This window comes from Callithrix jacchus, chromosome 1 (assembly GCF_049354715.1).
Source record: "Callithrix jacchus isolate 240 chromosome 1, calJac240_pri, whole genome shotgun sequence".
NCBI lineage: Eukaryota > Metazoa > Chordata > Mammalia > Primates > Cebidae > Callithrix > Callithrix jacchus.
In genome coordinates, this window is record NC_133502.1 from 134439867 (window position 1) to 134461533 (window position 21667).

General features: G+C 40.4%; 1 long non-coding RNA gene across 1 annotated transcript; it reads right to left on the reverse strand.

The window, feature by feature from the left end:
• Window positions 1–3148: 3148 nt before the first annotated feature.
• LOC100404588 (uncharacterized) lies at window positions 3149–6646 on the reverse strand. Its single transcript, XR_004740110.1, has 4 exons — window positions 6586–6646; window positions 4806–4954; window positions 4054–4073; window positions 3149–3260 (listed from the first exon to the last, which is right to left on the reverse strand). It is a non-coding gene; the product is annotated as an uncharacterized LOC100404588 (long non-coding RNA).
• Window positions 6647–21667: the final 15021 nt, after the last annotated feature.

Sequence of the window (21667 nt, forward strand, 5' to 3'; positions counted from 1 at the left end):
TACTTTATCTCGCATTGACTGGTTTGACAGTCAAACCACTTCAATCCTCCTCTCAATATGTACTCTTACTCCCTGACCTCTCCTCTCCGCTACAACCCTCTGGATGACTCGCTCTGTGTGCACTTTGCTTTTCTATTAAACGTACTCCAAGGTGAGTCTTGACTCTTTAGTGTAGGACAAGATTGTACACTAACACCAGCATGGACCTGCTTTTCATTGTGTCTGAAATGTGAGCCAGGTAGTGTCAGCCTGCTGTGAAGTTAACATGGCCAGGACGAATCTTCTACAGAAATAATTTCCATTTGTTTCACTATTTAGTAGTGAAAGATATTAATGCATTAATGGTAATACATTTCTGGTTTAATGTAAATTACAGATATTTTCTAGTTGTGCATGAATGCTGGCAACTTAGTAAATTTTGACAATTGTTTAAATATGCAATGTTAAGCTTAGGTTTAAAAAAGTAAAGCTGGTAAATCGGTCATTTGCTTAAAAAAAAAATTTGAATGTGTTGGTACAAAAAAAAAAAAAAAAAACCACAACTACCACCTTTTCCATTTCTGTATCCAAGATTTTTATCTGACCCAAGAAAAATTACCCAGTTATGCAGACTGAGACCACAATACAGATGCTGGCTCCACCGCCAGGTGGTCCTCCAAAGTCCTGATGCCTTTGGCTCTTGCGTTCTTGGCCAGGCACCTTGTCCATTCTTCACAGCAGTAATTCCAAGCCCTTCACAGTTCTTTCCTTAGCCAACTCCTATCATTCAACTCATCCATACCCTGACCCTCTCTGAGCCCTTCTGTCTGGCCCTAGGTAATATTCTCCCAGTTGCTCCCAACAAGTCCCTCTGCCTCCAGTGGTTTTTGCACTAGTTTTTCTAGTAAAAACTGCCACACAAAGCCCTTTCTATGAACATAGTAAGAAAAGCTCAGGGTGTAAAAGTAACTTGCCCAGGAAAGTAGGCAGCGAAACAGCCCCAAATCTCAGCTCCCCCCGCTGGCTCCGAAGTCCCTGTCCTGCTCATTACGCTGTATAGTCCCGCCAGCCCAACTAGTTTATATTTGCTACACTTTTTCTACCTCAGCATCTTCCCTCCTTGTTCTTATTCTTGGAATTCAGTCTCCCACTTTCCCAAACTAAGCCCTCCATGCTTTAAAGATAGGTTGAACTTGTCTGAGCTACTTTACAACATTATTTATTCACCTAATTTTTCTTCTCATGGTTCCCCTCTATTTCCTTTCCTTTGCTTTTTTTTCATAGTGTTTATTACGATATTATCCATAGTTATAGCCACACCTACATAAATAATTTACCTCTTCACCCATCCAAATATTTATTGATGGCCTGTGTGTATCAGAAACTATGCTAAGTGCTGGGGGACAATGGGGAGGAAACATGCTAATCAGTCCCTCCAGAAGCTTGTCATTTTTTGAAGATGGCAGTCAGATTACTAACTCATTACAAAACATAGTTAAGTGCAGTGGAAGAAAGAGACAGGGTGCTGCAGAAGAGGGAGACCCTATGTAGAAATGTCAGTGGGGCCGGGCGCAGTGACTCACGCCTGTAATCCCAGCACTTTGGGAGGCTGAGGTGGGTGGATCACGAGGTCAGGAGATCAAGACCATCTTGATGCAACATGATGAAACCCCCATCTCTAAAAATTAGTCAGGCATGGTGGTGCGCACCTGTAGCCCAGCTACTCTGGAGACTGAGGCAGGGGGACTGCTTGAACCCAGGCAGCGGAGGATGCCGTGAGCTGAGATCGTGCCACTACACTATAGCCTAGGTGACAGGGCAAGACTCTCTCTCAAAAAAAGAATTACAAAAGAAAGTATGGTCAGTAAAAGACCTTGAGGATGTGACAATTAAGTAGAGACCTCAAGGTTACAAAAGAACTAGCCATGTGAAATGTTGAGGGTGCACCAGGAAAGAAGGCTCCAGAAAGGTGGGCAGTGTGGTGTAAAGACAGCAAGGAAAGGGTGGAAGAGGGGGTAGGGGCCAGACCAGAGAAGCAGCAGGTCTGGGATATGCTTGTGATGTAGAACAGTGGGACTTGCACACTGTCCAGATGAAAGGGTGTGCAAAAAGGGGACAGTGAGGATGACACTAGGTTTCTGGCATAAGCAGGGGAACAAATACACTTAGGCAGACTACAGGGAATTTAGTGTGCTGGAGATACCCCAGGCTGGGGAGAGGATCAAGAGCACATCTTCATGCAGGTGATGCTATGGTGCCCGAGGGAAACCTGCATAAGCAGGCAGATGGATATTCAGCAAGTTGGGAGTCCAGGGGAATCGTTTCTTTACAGAAACAGAGAGAAAATACTATAAGGTAGGACATTACTGAAAAGGTAAGTAAAGTGACTCAGAAATGAGTCTATTAGATCCAGCAGCCTCAAGGTCACTGGTGTGAGCTTCAGTGGTGAGTGGAGGGAGTGAAGCCAGCTGGCATAGACAACTCTTCATTGTGCATGAACTATACGCGACAGGGAGGGAAATGAGAGTAGCTATGCAGTGAGAGACCTGGGGTCATGGAGGCTTAGTTTGCTAAAACAAATGGGAGATACCAGGATGGTATGTTGAGGAACATGCTCATTTTACAGAGAAGGGGAGTCTGGTGAGTCTGTGAGTCCGTGCAGGAGGACAGGATGCAGATGCACATGCAGAGGAGCTGTGATGGAAAGAGGGATGCTTCCTCCATCATGACTACAGAGAGGAGCAGATGTTGGTGAATCCACTGGGAGGGAAGAGCAGGGCATTATTTCCCAAAGGTTTTGTTTTTTCAGTAAAGTATAGGTCAAGGCCACCTGCAAGGAATTGAAGCAATTAGCAAACAAACAAACAAAAAATGCTGCAATGCTGGTATGTGGAAAAGGGCAAGGTTAGGAGGCAGCTGATTGACCTGAGGTTTTAAAAAAAAGCAGAGTTGTCATGCCCTGAGGCTTTTTGAGCCAATGAGCTGTAGGGGTAAGATAAGTGGTGGTCAGAAGTAGATATCTGTAATAAAGGTTTTAGAGTTGATTGTTTTTCTTTACTGGACTGTATTGAACAAACATATTGAACTTAATACTTCACTCCACTTTTCTCTGAACATCTGTGGCACTGCCTTGTCAAACCAAAGAAAACTACCAAATACTTGCCTTTATAACTCAACACTCGGCCAAAGTGGTGGTTACATTCCTCTACCCTGCTGTGTCTGCCTGAAGGAGTCCGTCACACCGTATATTTTTCCATATCAACAACAGATCATCTTAGATGCTGAAACAAAACATGAAGTAGATGGGAGAGAAAAGGTAAATGAGCCAATGCGGAGACTTGCCTTTGCATGCTTGATCCTGTGGGAAGCACAAAGCCAGTGTGATTACAGAGTAACAGGAGAAGTTACAGGATTACTCAAGGGAGAATTTGCAAGTGGCCTGCCTATTGCACCAGGGCTGCTGCTGCTTAAACAGGCGATCCCCCGCCACCCCATTTCCCCACCACAAAACACAGAAAACAAATCAAACAAACAAACAAAAAACCCACCTCCAGAGTCAGCCCAATGCCAGACAATTGCTGCAACTTGACTGTAACCAACTTGATCAATCACCTACTCTAGGACATAATAGCTCCCTGAAAAAGGAGAGACTTGTCATGCCTTCTTTATGAGTTTATCCCTTCAAGAGCCTCCTACAATAATCTCTATGTTTGTTAAGTTATTAAGAATTTATCTGAGTTTCTCATTAGACCCCATTCATGAATATTTTTATTAATAAACCTCAGACTGGTTCTGATACTGATAATGATGGTGATGAGAACAACAATTCTTATTTGAGTATCCATGATGAGATCAGATTATGAGGCAGGCTCTGTGTCAAGTATTCTATATACATTATTTTAATGGATTCTTATAACAACCTGACAGGGTAGTTAGCATTATCCTCATTATTCTGAATGAGAAAACGGAGGGCAGGAGAAAACTTATCCAGCGTCTAAACCTTGACTAACACTTCGATGAGAAAACAGAGCCTTTAGGAAGCCTGACTTCCTCCTTCAGCGCCCAGATTCTTACCTGCCTTCCACTGAGGGGATCTGAAAAACATAACAAAAAGAGAAAAGTTAATGGTGAAGATAATCCCAAGGGAGAAGTCCTAAAGGTACAGAATATGATAAGTATTTTCTAGTCACTGTAAAATATTTGTACAACTGTATTTCATACTCTGATCATCAACTTAAAGTTTGTCAGCTGTGATGTTTAGCACCTTCTCTCTCTCTCAGTGGGGATGAACACAGTAACTAATTATGCCCAGTATTTGGAGAACATGCAAAATAAGACTAATTATAAATCTTTGTATATGAATTCACAGTGAGAATGTATACAGTGTTTAAAACATGGCATTGCATATGTAAAGAAAGAGTGACTAAGAGTAGGAGCTCAGGAGTTGGCTACCTGGGCTTGAAATCCTGGCTCCCCCACTTATTTTCTGTGACCCTTGATAAACTATTTGACCTCTCTGAATATCAGTTTCCTTATTTGTGTAATTAGGGGAATAACAATACTGACCTGAAATCGTTTTTGAGGACTTAGTAAAGTAGATCACTCATAAAATAAAGCACTTAGATAATGGAAATGAAATGAAAAGGGAAATGAAATATAATGCAAGAATGCTTTTATCAGTTGTAAAACTCTGTGAGCCAAATATCTCATTTCCACTAAAAAAAATACACACACACACACACACACACACACACGTGAGAACACTGGGTCCCCTAGGTTTCAGTCTTAGCCTGTAGAAAGGGTAATTGCTGACCCCATCCACTTACCATCATTTGCAAGAGTTTTTTCATAGCTGGGTTTAAAAGAATTCTTCCTGGTTTGTTGGGTTGTGGTCTAGGGTAGTTACTTTCGTGTAGCTGTTCTTCGGTTAGCAGGTAGTCTTTAAGATGTCTACAGAGAGTAATTCCTGTGAGCACTAAGAAAAGAAGAAAAGCCATTCCATAAAATTTAGATAGCATTTTTGTCTTTATGTTGTGGTAAGGTCAGAGTTTACTAACCCTTTTGGATATGAAATGCTAGGGTTCTGATTAATATTAAGTAAGGTAGTGGCCTAAAAGATTTCTAGGTCTTCATGTCCATCATCCAACAACAGCAACAAAACCAATATTGTTCCCTGCACCATGTGACATCACATGCTTGAGGTGAGAGAAGGGAAGTAAGAATCATATCAGTAATAGCTAGCATGTATTAAGCATAGCACCTTTATTTGAATGTCACATTAACTTAGAAAGACAACTGTATTCATTTCATTTTTACAGATGAGGAAAATGAGGCTCAGAAAAATCAAAGACCCATGACCAAGGTTACACAGCACAAGTGACACACAAACCCAGGTCTTCTGGCTCTAAATCATGCTAAATTATTCTTAATATTCAGATAAGAATACTGCAAATGCTTATATGCAAGGTCCATAAAGGGAAACATGACAAGTCTCTCATGGCAAAAGAGTTAAAGTTCAGGTTCCATTTTTAACATCATTTACCCAGACCAAGATCCCCTCATTCTTATGGATTCTTTTAAAATTTTATCTAATTTCTTATTTAAAACTCTAGCAGAATTTTCTAGATATTCTTTGGTAAACCCTTTTTCAAAAGGAAAAATTATTTTGTGAGAAGTATTAGGAGATTCAAAAAGCATCTATTTTGTTTTTATTCATACACACACACACACACACACACACACACACGGCTTTATTAGAGAAGATGCACTACCATTTGGTTTTATTCAAAATACAGCCAAATTCAAATTCTGTAGCTTCTTGCTCCTTGGAGCTTGTTATAAATTCAGTGTTTGAGGTTCTCCCCAGACCTACTGAACCATATTCTGCATTTTAACAAGATTCCCGGGTAATTCAAATGCATGTAAAGTTTGAAGTTTGAGAAGCATTGCTCTTGCTGACTAGACATACATTAACCAAAAAAGAAAATATATGTTAATCAAAAAAGAAAAATAGGTGAGAATTCAATCCAAATATAGCTTAAATTTAAGTTCTTTCCCCTTATTTATACAATTTTTAAAATTTCACTTGCAGTTCTGGGATACATGTACACAATGTGCACGTTTGTTACATAGGTGTACATGTGCCGTGATTGTTTGCTGCACCTATCAACTCATCGTCTAGGTTTTAAACCCTGCATGCATCATTAGGTATTTGTCCTAATGTTCTCCCTCCCGTTGCCGCCCACCCCGACAGGCCTCCGGTGTCTGATGTTCCCATCCCTGTGTACGTGTATTCTCATTGTTCAACTCCCACTTATAAGTGAGAACATGCAGTGTTTGGTTTTCTGTTCCTGTGTTGGTTTACTGAGAATAATGGCTTCCAGCTTCATCCATGTCCCTGCAAAGAACATGAACTCATTCTTTTTTGTGGCTGCCTAGTATTCCATAGTGTATTTAAATTGATTTTTTTAAAAAGGATAGCAAATATGCATACTATACAGTTGACCCTTCATAAACACAATAATTTAATATTTGTGCTATACCAAGTTTACTTTCCCTTTAAGGTAACAATTACAGGGCTTATTACTATTATTACAGTAAACTTACCATTTTTCTGCTGACACTTTCTAAATCCAGTTGTCTTAAATGTCATTACTGCTTCTAGACTGAATAAAAGATAAGAAACTCTCTGAAAATAATTATTCTTGTCTGATCCATAAAAACATATAGCCCATTAAAAAAGTATAGAAGCTTAGTAAAACATTTATTTTTATCTTAAAACAAGTATCCAACATGTATGTCCAAATATCTTCACGACAAATTCCAAGCTGGGAAAAAAATTAAATCTACTGAACTATTAACAAGGTCAAGAGCCACTGGCAAGATGGCCGAATAGGAACAACTCCGGTCTGCAGCTCCCAGCAAGATCAATGCAGAAGGCAGGTGATTTCTGTATTTCCAACTGAGGTATCCAGTTCATCTCACTGAGGCTGGTTAAACAGTGGGTGCAGCCCATAGAGAATGAGCTGAAGCAGGGTGGGGCATTGTCTCACCAGGGAAGCACAAGGGGTCAGGGGATTTCCCTTCCCCAGCCAAGGGCAACCATGAGAGACTGTAGCTGGAAGAACAGTGCATTATGGCCCAGATACCATGCTTTTCTCATGATCTTCTCAACTGGCAGACTAGAAGATTCTCTCCAGTGCCCATGCCACCAGGGCCCTGGGTTTCAAGCACAAAACTGGGTAACCATTTGGGCAGACATTGAGCTAGTGGCAAGAGTTATATATATATATTTTAATACCCCAGTGGCACCTGGAATGCCAGCAAGACAGAACTGTTTACCCCTCTAGAAAGGGGGCTGACGCCAGAAAGCCAAGTGGTCTGGCTTGGTGGATCCTACCCCCACAGAGCCCAGCAAGCTAAGATTCACTGGCTTGAAATTCTCGCTGCCAGCACAGCAGTCTGAAGTCAACCTGAGATGCTCGAGCTTAATGGGGGGTTGGGGGCATCTGCCACTGCTGAGGCTTGAGTAGGTGGTTTTACCCTGACACTGTAAACAAAGCCTCTGGGAAGTTCAAACTGGGTGGACCCCACCTCAGCACAGCAAGGCCACTGCGGCCAGACTGCCTCTAGATTCCTCCTCTCTGGGCAAGACATCTCTGATAAAAAGACAGCACCCCCAGTCAGGGACTTATAGATAAAACTCCCAACTCCCTGGGATAGAGCACCTGGGGGAAGGGGTGGCTGTAGGCTCAGCTTCAGCAGACTTAAACATCCCTGCCTGACAGCCCTGAAGGGAACAGGGGATCTCCCAGCACACTGTTCTAGCTCAGATAAGGGACAGACTGCCTCCTCAAGTGGGTCCCTGATCCCTGTGTATCCCGACTGGGAGACACCTCCCAGTAAAGCTCAACAGACCCTCATACAGGAGAGCTCTGGCTGGCATCTAGCAAGTGTCTTTCTGGGACAAAGCTTCCAGAGGAAGGAACAGGCAGCAATCTTTGCTGTTCTGCAGCCTCCACTGGTGATACCCAGGCAAACAGGGTCTGGAGTGGACCTTCAGCAAACTCCAGCAGACTGCAGCAGAGGGGACTGACTATTAGAAGGAAACCCAACAAACAGAAAGGAATAATATCAACATGAACAACAACAAAAAATTCCACTCAGAGACCCCATCCAAAGGTCACCAACATCAAAGATCAAAGGTAGATAAATCCACGAAGATGGGGATTAACCAGTGCAAAAAGACTGAAAATTCCAAAAACCAAAATGCCTCTTCTCCCTTAAAGGATTACAACTCCTCACCAGCAAGGGAACAAAATTAGATGGAGAAGGAGTTTGACAAATTGACGGAAGTAGGCTTCAGAAGGTAGGTAATAACAAACTCCCCTGAGCTAAAGGAGCATATTCTAACTCAATGCAAGGAAACTAAGAACCTTGAAAAAAGGTTAGACAAATTGTTAACTAGAATAACTAGTTTAGAAAAGAACATAAATGACCTGATGGAGCTGAAAAACACAGTATGAGAACTTCGTGAAGCATATACAAGTATCAATAGCCAAATCAATCAAGTGGAAGAAAGGATATCAGAAATTGAAGATAAAGTCAGTGGCAAGAAGAGAAGACTAGAGAAAAAAGAGTGAAAAGAAACTAACAAAGTCTCCAAGAAATATGGGACTGTATAAAAAGACCAAATCTACATTTGATTGGTGTACCTAAAAATGACGAGGAGAATGGAACCAAGTTGGAAAACACTCTTCAGGATATTATCCAGGAGAACTTCCCCAACCTAACAAGGCAGGCCAACATTTAAATTCAGGAAATACAGGGAACACCACAAAGATACTCTGTGAGAAGAGCAACCCCAAGACACATAATTGTCAGATTCACCAAGGTTGAAATAAAGGAAAACATTTTAAGGGCAGTCAGAGAGAAAGCCTAGGTTATCCACAAAGGGAAGCCCATCAGACTAACAGCAGATCTCCTGACAGAAACCCTACAAGTCAGAAGAAAGTGGGGGCCAACATTCAATTTTCAACCCAGAATTTCTTATCAAGCAAACCAAGCTTCATAAGTGAAGGAGAAATAAAATCCTTTATGTACAAGCAACTGCTGAGAGATTTTGTCACCACCAGGCCTGCCTTACAAGAGCTCCTGAAGGAAACACTAAACATGGAAAGGAACAACCAGTACCAGCCACTGCAAAAACATAAAAAATTGTAAAGACCGTCGATGCTATGAAGTAACTGCATCAACAGGCAAAATAACCAGCTAGCATCATAACGACAGGATCATATTCACATATAACAATATTAACCTTAAATGTAAATGGCTAAATGCCACAATTAAAAGACACAGACTGGGAAATTGGATAGAGTCAAGACTCATCAGTGTGCTATATTCAAAAGACCCATTTCAAGTGCAAAGACACACATATGCTCAAAATAAAGGGATGGAGGAATAGATACCAAGAAAATGAATAGCAAACAAACAAACAGCAGGGTTTACAATCCTAGTCTCTGATAAAACAGACTTTAAACCAATAAAGATCAAAAGAGACAGAGAAGGGCATTACATAATGGTAAAGGGATTAATGCAAAGAGAAGAGCTAACTGTCCTAAATATATGTGTACCCAATACAGGAGCACCCAGATACATAACACAAGTTCTTAGAGACCTACAAAGAGACTCAGACTTCCACACAATAATAGTGGGAGACTAACATCCCACTGTCAATATTAGACAGTTCAACAAGACAGAAAATTAACATATTCAGGACTGGAACTCAGCTCTGGACCAAGAGAACCTAATAACATCTACAGAACTCTCCACCCCAAATCAACAGAATATACATTCTTCTGAGCACCACATCACACTTAGTCTAAAATCGACAACATAATTGGAAGTAGAACACTTCTCAGCAAATGCAAAGAATGGAAATCATAACAAACAATCTCTGAGACCACAGTAAAATTACATTTAACTCAGGATTAAGAAACTCACTCAAAATAGAACAACTACATGGAAACTTAACAACTTGCTCCTGAATGACTGCTGGGTAAATAACAAAATTAAGGCAGAAATAAAGAAGTTCTTTGAAACCAATGAGAACAAAGATGCCACATACCAGAATCTCTGGGACATAGCTAAAGCAGTGTTTAGAGGAAAATTTATAGCACTAAATGCCCACAAGAGAAAGCAGGAAAGATATAAAATCAACACCCTAACGTCACAATTAAAGGAACTAGAGAAGGATGAGCAAACAAATTCAAAAGCTAGCTAAAGAAAAGAAACAATTAAGATCAGAGCTCAACTGAAGGAGACAGAGACACGGAAAACCCTTCAAAAAAAAAATCAGTTAATCCAGGAGGTGGTTTTTTTTCAAAAGATCAACTAAATAGATAGACTGCTAGCCAGACTAATAAGAAAGATGAGAGAGGAATCAAATAGCTGCAATAAAAAATGATAAAGGGAATATCACCACGAATCCCACAGAAATACAAGCTACCATCAGAGAATATCATAAATACCTCTAGACAAAAATAATTAGAAAATCTAGAAGAAATGGATACATTACTGGACACATACATGCTCCCAAGACTGAACCAGGAAGAAGTCAAATCCCTTACTAGTAACAAGTCCTCAAATTGAGGCAGCAATTAATTGAGACAGCAATTAATTGAGGCAGTTAGTTACTTAATTAACCAACCAAAAAAACTCCAGGATCAGATGGATTCACAGCCAAATTCTACCACAGGTACAAAGAGGAGCTGGTACCATTCTTTCTGAAACTATCTCAACAGTAGAAAAAAAGGAAATCCTTCTTAACTCACTTAATGAGACCAGCATCATCCTGATACCAAAACTTGGCAAAGACACAACTAAAAAAAAAAAAAAAAAAAAGAAAAAGAAAAAGAAAATTTCAGGTCAATATCCCTGATGAACATTGATACAAAAATCCTGGCTATTCAAATCCAGCAGCACATCCAAAAGCTTATCCACCACAATCAAATCAGCTTCATCCCCTGGGATGGATGCAATACTGGTTCAACATACACAAATCAATAAATGTAGTCCATCACATAAACAGAACCAATGTCAAAAACCACATGATTATCTCAGTAGATGCAGAAAAGGTCTTTGACAAAATTTAACACCCCTTTGTGCTAAAAAAAAACTCTCAATCAACTAGATATTGATAGACCGTATCTCATAATAAAAGCTATTTATGACAAACCCACAGCCAATATCATAGTGAATGGGCAAAAAACTGGAAGTATTACTTTGAAAACCAGCACCAGACAAAGATGGCCTCTCTTATCACTCCTATTCAACACAGTATTGGAAGTTCTGGCCAGGCCAATCAGGCAAGAGAAAGAAATAAAGCGTATTCAAATTGGAACAGAAGAAGTAAAACTGTCTTTGTTTGCAGATGACATGATTCTGTGTTAGAAAATGCCATCATCTCAGCCCAAAATCTCCTTAAGCTGATAAGCAAATTCAGCAAGGTCTCAGGATACAAAATCAATGGGCAAAAATTACAAGAATTCCTATACACCAATAACAGACAAACAGTCAAATCATGAGTGAACTTCCATTCACAATTGCTACAAAGAGATTAAAATATCTAGCAATACAATTTACAAGGGATGTGAAGGATCTCTTCAAGGAGAACTACAAACAACTACTAGTTGGGAACACTGGCTAGCCGTATGCAGAAAGCTGTTATTGGATCCCTTCCTTAAACCTTATACAAAAATTAACTCAAGATGGATTAAAGACTTAAACATGAGACCTAAAACCATAAAAGCCCTAGAAGAAAATGTAGGCAATACCATTCAGGACACAGGCATGGGCAAAGACTTCATGACTAAAACACCAAAAGCAATGGGAACAAAAGCCAAACTTGACAAATGAGATCTAATGAAACTAAAGAACTTCTGTACGGTAAAAGAAATCATCATTAGAGTGAACAGGCAACCTACAGAATGGGAGAAAATTTTTGCAATCTACCCATCTGACAAAGGGCTAATATCCAGAATCTATAAAAGCTTAAATTTACGAGAAAGAAACAAACAACCCCATCATAAAGTGGGTGAAGTATATGTCTTCAAAAGAAGACATGTATGCAGCCAACAGACATATGAAAAATGCTCATCATCACTGATCATTAGAGAAATGCAAATAAAAAACACAATGAGGTACCATCTCATGCCAGTTAGAATGATGTTCATTAAAAAGTAGGAAACGATAGATGATGGAGAGGCTGTGGAGAAATAAGAATGCTTTTACACTGTTGGTGGGAGTGTAAATTAAGTTCAACCATTGTGGAAGACAGTGTGGTGATTCCTCAAGGATCTAGAACTAGAAATACCACTGGAACCAGCAATCTCATTACTGGGTACCCAAAGGATTATGAATTATTCTACTATAAAGACACATGCACATGTATATTTATTGTGGCACTGTTTACAGTAGCAAAGACTTGGAACCAACCCAAATGTCCATCCATGATAGACTGGATAAAGAAAATATGACACATATACACATGGAATACTACACAGCTATAAAAAAATGATGAGTTCATGTCCTTTGCAGACACATGGATGAAGCTGGAAACCATTATTCTCAGCAAACTAACACAAGAACAGAAAACCCAACACTGCATGTTCTCACTCATTTGTGGGACCTGAACAAGGAGAACACATGGACACAGGGAGGGGATCATCACACACCGGGGCCTATTGGAAGGTAGGGGCCTAGGGGAGGGATAGCAGTAGGAAAAATACCTAACGTAGATGACGGGTTGATGGATGCAGCAAATCACCATGGCACACATATACCTATGTAACAAACCTGCACGTTCTGCACACGTACCCCAGAACTTAAAGTATAATATAGGAGTGGTAGCTTACGCCTATAATCCCAGAACTTTGGGAGGCCGATGTGGGCAGATCATGAGGTAAGGAATTTGAGAGCAGCCTACTCAACATAGTGAAGTCCTGTCTCTTCTAAAAATACAAAAATTAGCCATGGTGGCAGGCGCCTGTAGTCCCAGCTACTCGGGAGGCTGTCAGGAGAATTGCTTGAACCCGGGAGGCAGAAGTTGCAGTGAGCTGAGATTTCACCACTGCACTCTAGCCTAGGCAATAGAGCAAGACTCCATCTTAAAAAACAAGAAACAAACAAAAAACTCAAACAATCGTGAAGAAGAACATGAAGAAGGATACATGTTTCTGTTTAATATTCCTACTAAGTGTATGGAAGAAGCAAAACTATTTTAGGTAAGTTATATTAAAATTAAATTAAAAAGTAATTTCAAGTTTAAGTTCATTAGAGGTAGAATAAACACAAAGTACAAAATTACCTACACTCACAAAAGGGACCAGTGAGACTGCCATGTCTGTGCTGCTACCTGCATGTACACAGTGATAGCTAATCCCTCATCTAACTGCAGTACTGTTTCCACATCCAGATTCCTAAAGCTGGGATTTACTTCTCTGAATCAAATATAGCAAAATTTGGAGGCTGCCATCCTTCAACAAATTTCTGATAGCTTATCATTAAGAAAAATTATTGGACTTAAAATTTATGAAAGACTTGAGTATACTCAATATTCCAGTGAGAACGCTGCATGTTCTCACTCATAAATGGGTGTTTAGCAATGAGAACACATGGACACAGGGAGGGGACCATCACACACTAGGGCCTGTCAGGGGGTGGGGAGCTAGGGGAGGGATAGCAGGGTGTTGGGGGATATGGGAGGGATAACATTAGGAGAAATAGCTAATGTAGATGACAGGCTGACGGATGCAGCAAACCACTATGGCACCTGTATACCTATGAAACAAACCTGCACATTCTGCACATGTACCCCAGAACTTAAAGTATAATGAAAAAGTTGAAAAAATAAAAAAGGATTTAAAAATTAAATGAATGTAAATAAAAACATATTAAAAAATAAAGATTAACAGTAAAAAAAATTAAATCTCATACAAAAGTGATACTTTGCATGTAGATGGAAATGATAATAGAATAGCTAATAAAACATATCTACTAAAATTATTAGACTTCGAATTAAAGGAAGAATGCTTTGGCTAATGAGACAAAAGTATCAATTGACTCAAGGGTGAAATATAAGGCAAGCATCAGACTTCTCCACAGCAACATTTGTCATAAGAGAATGGAACATGTGAAAGAATGTTTAGCTTCACTGGTAATTAAAGAAATGTAATGAAAGATAAGGCAATACAATTTTAACCTGATTTGCAGGCTTTAAAAAAATTATAAATGTGCATTGCAGGTAAGGGTTTGTGGGAAGAGAATGCTGGAACACTGAGTAGGTCTATAAATTTCAAAACACTTTTGAAGGCAATACATCAACATGCTTTAAAATTTTTAATATTCTTTATCTTACTTGGTCCAATTACTTCAACTTGTGAGAATTTTAAGGAAACAATTATTTACAAAGCCAAAAATTATTTATATACAAGAATCGGCGAGGGGAGTTACCTAGCACAATAAAATCAAAACTGTGAATACAACATTTGCAGTTAAAGGGAAATAATGCTAGCCATGAAAAATCTTTATAAGAAACAAGAGAAAATTTTGGATTAATGATTAAATGTCATAAGAAATAAGAGGATTTATTAAGTACTTATATATTTGACTCTGGGGTAGGCACTCAATTTTCCTTTCGTAGATAACGAAACCGAAGCTCAGAAAAATCAAGTAATTTAAGTACTTGCCCAAGTACATCCAACTATTCTATGAAGAACTGAAATTCAGGTTTTCATTTGTGATTTGGAAGTAGAAAGTCTTTTTCTGTCAAGCAGAAAGGTTTTGTTAAATATCACTTTTTAAACACAAAAGTGTTAAAGGAATACTACTCACTGAACTCCTTCAGCTTCTCTTTTGTATGTCATAAAAGAACTTCAGCACTTACAAATTACAAAAATTTCAAATTATTTTTAAAAACTAACGCCGATTCTTGTTATTTGAGGTAGTAATACCCTATAAATCACCACAAACTAAGAATTAGTAAATATTGAACTCTTTGCTCCTAAACAAATACGGAGTTAAGTTCAGGTAAGTCTCCGCTCATGGTTTTTTTTTTGGTCAATCAATGTATGACCTTGTTTTATGTATGTATCATGTTTAAAGGCATCTCATTTAATACACTTGTGGCCAACGGCACTAAAACTTATGCCTGAACAAAGTTTATCTAGCACATATTTTCTCTGGTAAGGCACATCACATCCCTTTTACGCTTCGAAGTACTAAACAGCCCTACAATGAGGGGCAATTTTCAGCACAAAATCACCAACAAAAAGCGCACAGATGCAAAAAAACAAAAAACCTGGCACTAAATAGACTGCAAAAGGACATTTGTTTACAGTCTGAGAGCTGAAGCAAGAAGGCTGTGGCCTTCTTCAGTCTTAACTGGGAATGTGCACGTGGGGCAATTCACATGTGTTGCCACTCAGTGCTGTCTGTGAATGACCTCATAAGCACAGCAAGTCCTGATTTTTTAAAGGTTACAAATCAATCTTAGTGAGTAGGTGAATTCACAAATTTGGAATCTGTAAATAATGAGGATCGACTTTTAAAATTTATGATTAAGAGGCTATGCAATGATAATATACCTATTTTTAATGAAAATGTTAGATCTGTGTGGGTTGCGGGGGGGAATGGACAGGAAAACGCTAACAAGCGGGAATCAATTAACTGCCGGTAAATTGTGCTCCCTAGTGGGCAAAAAGATTAAGTAGTCCTAGAATAACAAAACTGGAAATAACAAGGTAGCACTTCATATAATGTTTGGCCTGGGTGGAGAAGAGGAACTAAATAACTCACATCACATTTGCCAGCGTATGTAATTCTCTTTTTTTGGTCCAGAAGTGTTTTTTTAATATAACATATCTTCCTGTTCCAAAGCCTAGTGGAAAAAAAAATAAGTTATGCAATTTCAGTATAGTAATGACAAATTTAGCATGTTTCTTGAAAAGCCACGTGAATCTAAGCAACCAAGTCGTAGGCAAATTTTTTAATAAAAATTCACAAAAAATTCAATTCGAACAGTTTTACATGTTTAGATTCCTATAAAATAATCCTCTAGGCCGGGCATGGTGGCTCATGCCTGTAATTCCAACACTTTGGGAGGCCAAGGCAGTTGGATCTCTTGAGGTCAGGAGTTCAAGACCAGCCTGGCCAACATGGTGAAGCCTCTATCTCTACTAAAAATACAAAAATTAGCCAGGTGTGGTGGCACGCGCCTGTAGTCCCAGCTACTCGGGAGGCTGAGGCAGGAGAATTGCTTGAACCCAGGAGGCAGAGCTTGCAGTGAGTCAAGATGGCACCACTGTGATCCAGCCTGAGTGACAGAGCGAGACTCCATCTCAAAAGAAACAAACAGGCAACAAAAAAAGAATCCTCTAATTTGAGAAATCAACTGTAAGTTACTGTATATACTACTATGGCCTCTGGAAACTGTCAACTCTACTAGACACTATGGCTGGCCGTTTATCAAGGCTTTTGTCTTATCTCAATATATTATTAATCAAAAACTATTAGAATATATGTATTATGCACATATATATGATATATAATTTAGAATATGTATAAAATATGTATTTAAGTAAAACTCCCTTAGATTTAGAAAAACAAGAATAAAAGAAAAAAATGCTAACCTGTTTAGCAGTCTTTTCCTTATGAGATTCACTTTCTGTGAACTCATTAGAAACTTGAAGACATTCTTTTACAGTATCATCAGAATCAGAGGGGGTGTTATCTTCAGTAGACCCCTTACCAGATTCGATTGGAGCAGAATCAAATTTGGCTAATTTGCTGTCTTCAAAAGTACTTTGGTCTTGATTATCATCTTGCATTCTTAGCACATTGTCCTTTGCAAGATCATCTGAATAAGAAATGTGGAACTGGCTTGGTGAATGCCAACATTTAGTTTCTTCTTTTTAAGTATCATAATTTGTCTTTACATGGTTTTTGCTCTTTGGGTAACTGATGACAACTTTCTTTCAGTATTTCATTGCCACTGAGAGGTGCACGAGATCTACCTCCTCCTAAAATAGTCATGCTTTTTTTATGCCCAAATTTCCCCTTCTTAGGTACTCTTGTTTTAACATGATATAAACTTACATCACTTTTAATACCTGGTGATCTTTTCGTAAGCAATGTAGGTAGTTGTAATTTGTTACTGTTATCTATTTGTGTGGTTAGTTGGGTTTTATCTATTTTTTCTTCTTTTGTGCCACTAAATTTAAGGTTTTTCTCCTCCAGGGGCATATCCTTTCATCTTTGTAATGATGTTTGAAGTCTCTAAATAGTTTAGATTTCTCAGAAGTAAGCACGACTGGAAGTACATCTATTATAAGATCATCTTCAGATTCTTGAAGATCTATTTAATTCTTATCGGTGAAACAGAAGGCTTTTGACGCTCTGGGGACATGTGGCAATCTTCGCTCACAGATTTTTTTCAAGTGGCAGAAGTGCTGTTGATTAGTCCCATCCTGCTTTGCTTTAGATGCTCCAAGTAGTTCTGCAGAATAATTGAGCAAAGGATCAAATCCAAGATCAGTCTCTGGACATTTGTGGTCCATTACATATTTTCCAGGCTGACTGTCTTCATTCTTTGATGGTGCAATCCACTTTTCCTCTGGGAGCAGGCTATTTTCAGGAAAATCTTGCCTCATATTGTATCATTCAAGGAGGCCACAGGGCTTTGAGTTAGTTCTTCAAGTGCTGGAGTTCATTTGGAGATCCTCTTCTTCTTCTCTTCTTCAATCTCAGCCTTGACTGGCTCAATTTTTCTGATATGTCTTTCCAATTTTTCCATAGTTATTTCTAGGACTGTCAATAGAAAATCGGTTTTGTTTTATCATTACAATCATGATGAAATGCAGATTGTGTAATACCCTGGAGAAGTAGCTTCCTATCAGAAGGACATGAACTTTTCCAAATTCAGTTTTAAACAAAGGAGGTAGTTTACCAAGTTATCAGTTCTAAAGGAGAATGAGAAGCCAATGACTATCACTGTTTAAGTTTTTCAAATGTCTAGCTCATTCCCATGACTGATTAAAATACTTACCCCTTACTATTAAGGTGACTACACACCAGTAGGACAGGCCTTGAATGTGCCTAATTGTTGGTGTCAAACATGACATGCTTTGGATAGAAAATATTCGCCTTATTATCACCAACCAACAACAATTTGGAGGCAATTAAAATAGTTGAATGCTACTTACACAGAACTGTATATAGACTTATCCACTGATACATCTCCTCTGTTCACAAGAAAAATGTATTGAAAGCATTAGTCTTTCCTTCCTTTAGTGAGTCTCAGCATTCTAAGGTCCCTGATAGCTACAGAATGCTTCAACCACCAATAACCCTCAGCCCCTAACAACCATGAAAATCTAAGAATCAACAAACACAACTCCAGAGAAGCTGGATCCACACTACTGAGGACACCCAGGAGAGTGACAAGACATAGGCTTGAGTCACTGCTGTCCACAGCACCCTGGCAGCTCCTTCCTCTATTTCCCCAAAGAGGGGAAATACGACCTCTTCCCTCTTTCCAAGATACACTTTCCTGTATCAATTACAGGATAACTTATACCTTTCTCCCTTCTCCCAAACAAGAGATTTCAGATCTGAGATGTGGCATCAAATATATTGTTTATAACTCTGAATTATTTTAGATAACCTACATGTGTTGTTAACACACACATGCTTCCTCTTCACACAATAAGCTTTCTCCTGGCTCAATAGCCTTTCAACTTAGCATTCATTTCCTATTAAGAAATTAACATGATTAAAACCCAAAACAGTCTAGTGGAAATGTGACATTTTTATAGAGGGGGAAGGAGAGGAGCACGCACAAGAATGAGAATTCTCTTAGGATCCAAAGATAAAGGCCTGGATCTAATATCTCTTTAACTTGGAAAGGGCAGTAAACTCTAGATAAACAGGCCTTTTGGCTTAAGCTGGGTTGTATTTGGTTGCAATGATTTAGGAAGAGTTGTTAAATAGTGCTTTGGGGGCACTACTGATAAAACATGATCATACTTTCCTTCCACGTCACGAACAGTTAAGTTTTGTTTTTTTGCTTTTTAACTTCGCCAGAAGCTAGATTTGGAGGGTTAATTTTGAAGTTTGAAGGCACACAATCTTTTCTCAGGCTAGAGCTGATTGGGAACAGCTCCTGTGATTGGTAATTTCTCCTTGCCTTCACCAGAATTAACAGAGGCCTAGGAGCCAGTTTTCTTCCTTACTTCTTCCACCTTTCACAGGACCACAGGAAGCTCCTTACAGTACTTCCAAGTTGGGGATGAGTGACAGGGAGACAGGATACCTACCACCTCTGCACATGTTTCTTAACCAGCAAATCTTGTGCACGCCATCCTAGGCGCCTTCCTAAGATCCTGCATTTCCAAGAAGTGGCATTTACTGGTCCTTGCAAAGAGCTCAGACGCCATGGAAGTCCCTGGCCCACGACTTTCTGACCTGGTGACTTTGGCCCCGCCCCCATCTGAGTATCGCGAGGGTCCACCTACGTGGGGAACCGTGAAGCCCCGAGGGCCCAGCAGTTCTCTCGGTTACTGGGGAACTGGTGCCCATTCCTCCTGAGGGATGGAAGAGACGCTCTTGACGCCTGCCCAAGCCAATCCCTTTCCAAACAGCTCTGGGACAGCTTCCCTCTACAAACGAGCGTTTCAGGAACTGAGGGACCACCCAAAAGGCCTGCAAAGAGCACCCCTAATCAGGACCCCTGTAGCACCCTCGCTATTCGGCATGTTTAGGACACACTTGCGGCGGGAGGGAGGAAGAAAGCGGGAATAGGGGCTAGAACCTAAGGCTGCCGGTCAAGGGTGTGTGAGGCTGGGAAGACTTACTCCTGGGCACTTTAGAAGGACTTGGTTGCCAGTTCTAAGGCGAGTGCTGGTGCTTCTCTCCCGTCACAGCCAGTCCACAGGAACTGATCCTAAGTTCCTTTGCAGTCGGGAGGTAGATGAGCAGGACTTGTTTTTCTAGCACCAGTAAGGCTCCTGCGGATCAAAAACAGGATGTAGCAGAGAAAGCTCTCAGAAAACAGAAGAGGGCAAGGAAAGCAACCTGTTTGCTCTCACTGATCGTTATTAAAGACACTCCCACCAGAGCTGTTGCCGTTTACAAGTGCCTTGGCAACGCCTGGAAGTTTCCTTGTAGGGTTCCAGGAACTCCCTGCCCCTTTTCCATAAAGTTTGTGAACAAACTACTCCTTACTTAGCATGTAATTACAAGTAGGTATAAATAGAGCTAGCTGGCAGCCTGCAAGTGCTGCTCTGCCTCGGGGTAGCCCTCTCTGTTTATAGAGCCGCCACTTCTGCTGTGCAATGTTGCTGTTTAAAAACTTGCTTGCTTTCACTGTCCGCTGGCTCTTCAATTCATTCCTGAGCAAAGCCAAGAACCCTCCCGAGCTGAGCCCCAGTTTGGGGGTTCACCTGCATCCCTGTGAGTAGTTAAGGTAGAAGAAAACACACAAAGCAGCAAAATATACCTATGGGGCTAAGGGAACGGAATTGAGAGTCCATTTTGAGGTTTGGGGAAGAGGATGACTAGGGAGCATCAGCTAAAGGAAATAAGATAAAAGTTTCAGAATTGGGGAGGAGACTGATAGGCTAAAAAGGAATTGGTTGTTTGATGCCCTTCCAGGAGAAATAGGTCAGAGGTCCAGAAAACCTGTTCAGAAAATGAAGGTTTAGCTATGGATGGCATAGAGGGTCAGCTGTGGACAAACAAGAAGTCCTTTCCCCAACCAGCACTGCTGTGAGACCTCGATCTCGCTTTTAGAATAGAAGAGGGAGGAAAAGAAACCACAGACACCAGTACCTCCTGACGTTCTTCATGTACCCACTCCTCTTGCAGCCGCCTCAAAACACCTTCATTGCACTTTACAAGACAAACTACGCCAACTGCCTGGGGATGACTAGCCTATTTAAAAATACATACTTAACACATCTCTTTTGGCCATTTTAGATATTGTAGCCGGAGGAATGCCATACTCAACTTTCTACAATGCTCTACTTTAGTATCAAAGACAAGTATTACTACTAGAGACCTACAACTACTTTTTACATGACTAAGAAGTCGCTCTTCCACCTCTTTCCAATCAGGAAAATTCTTGGTACCTCCTAAGCCAGGGTGGAGAGAAAACGTGGAAATAGTTGATTATCAACCTCTCTCCAAGCCCACCTGACATTCTTCTCACGTCCCTTTCTCACCTGTGGACCCAGCGCAACTCTTTGCACCTGGAGAACCCCCAAGCAATTGCAACCACCTCCCTCGCTTTCCTGCCAGATCTACAGGTGCCTGAACTGGCGGTACAAATGCTGCCTCCATCCCTGGAGCTGTCAAAAGGGCACGGAAAATGGCAAAAGTAAGTGGCAGAGGGTAACATGGGTTGGGGCTCCAGGCCACCTCCACCGGCTCAAAAACTGAGCACTGTCGGCAGAAATCAGACAAAGGCGAGCGCCCGTCCTGCTGCCCTTTCCCTCAAGGGTGCTATTGATCTAGCCAATCACTACTCAGAGGTGGGGCTCGGTAGCTTTCCCAACCAATGGTGAGTGAGACTGGGCTGGGGTCTGGGGTGAAATTTGGGAGTGAAGGACTCTGAGAATGGCTGGTAGGCGAA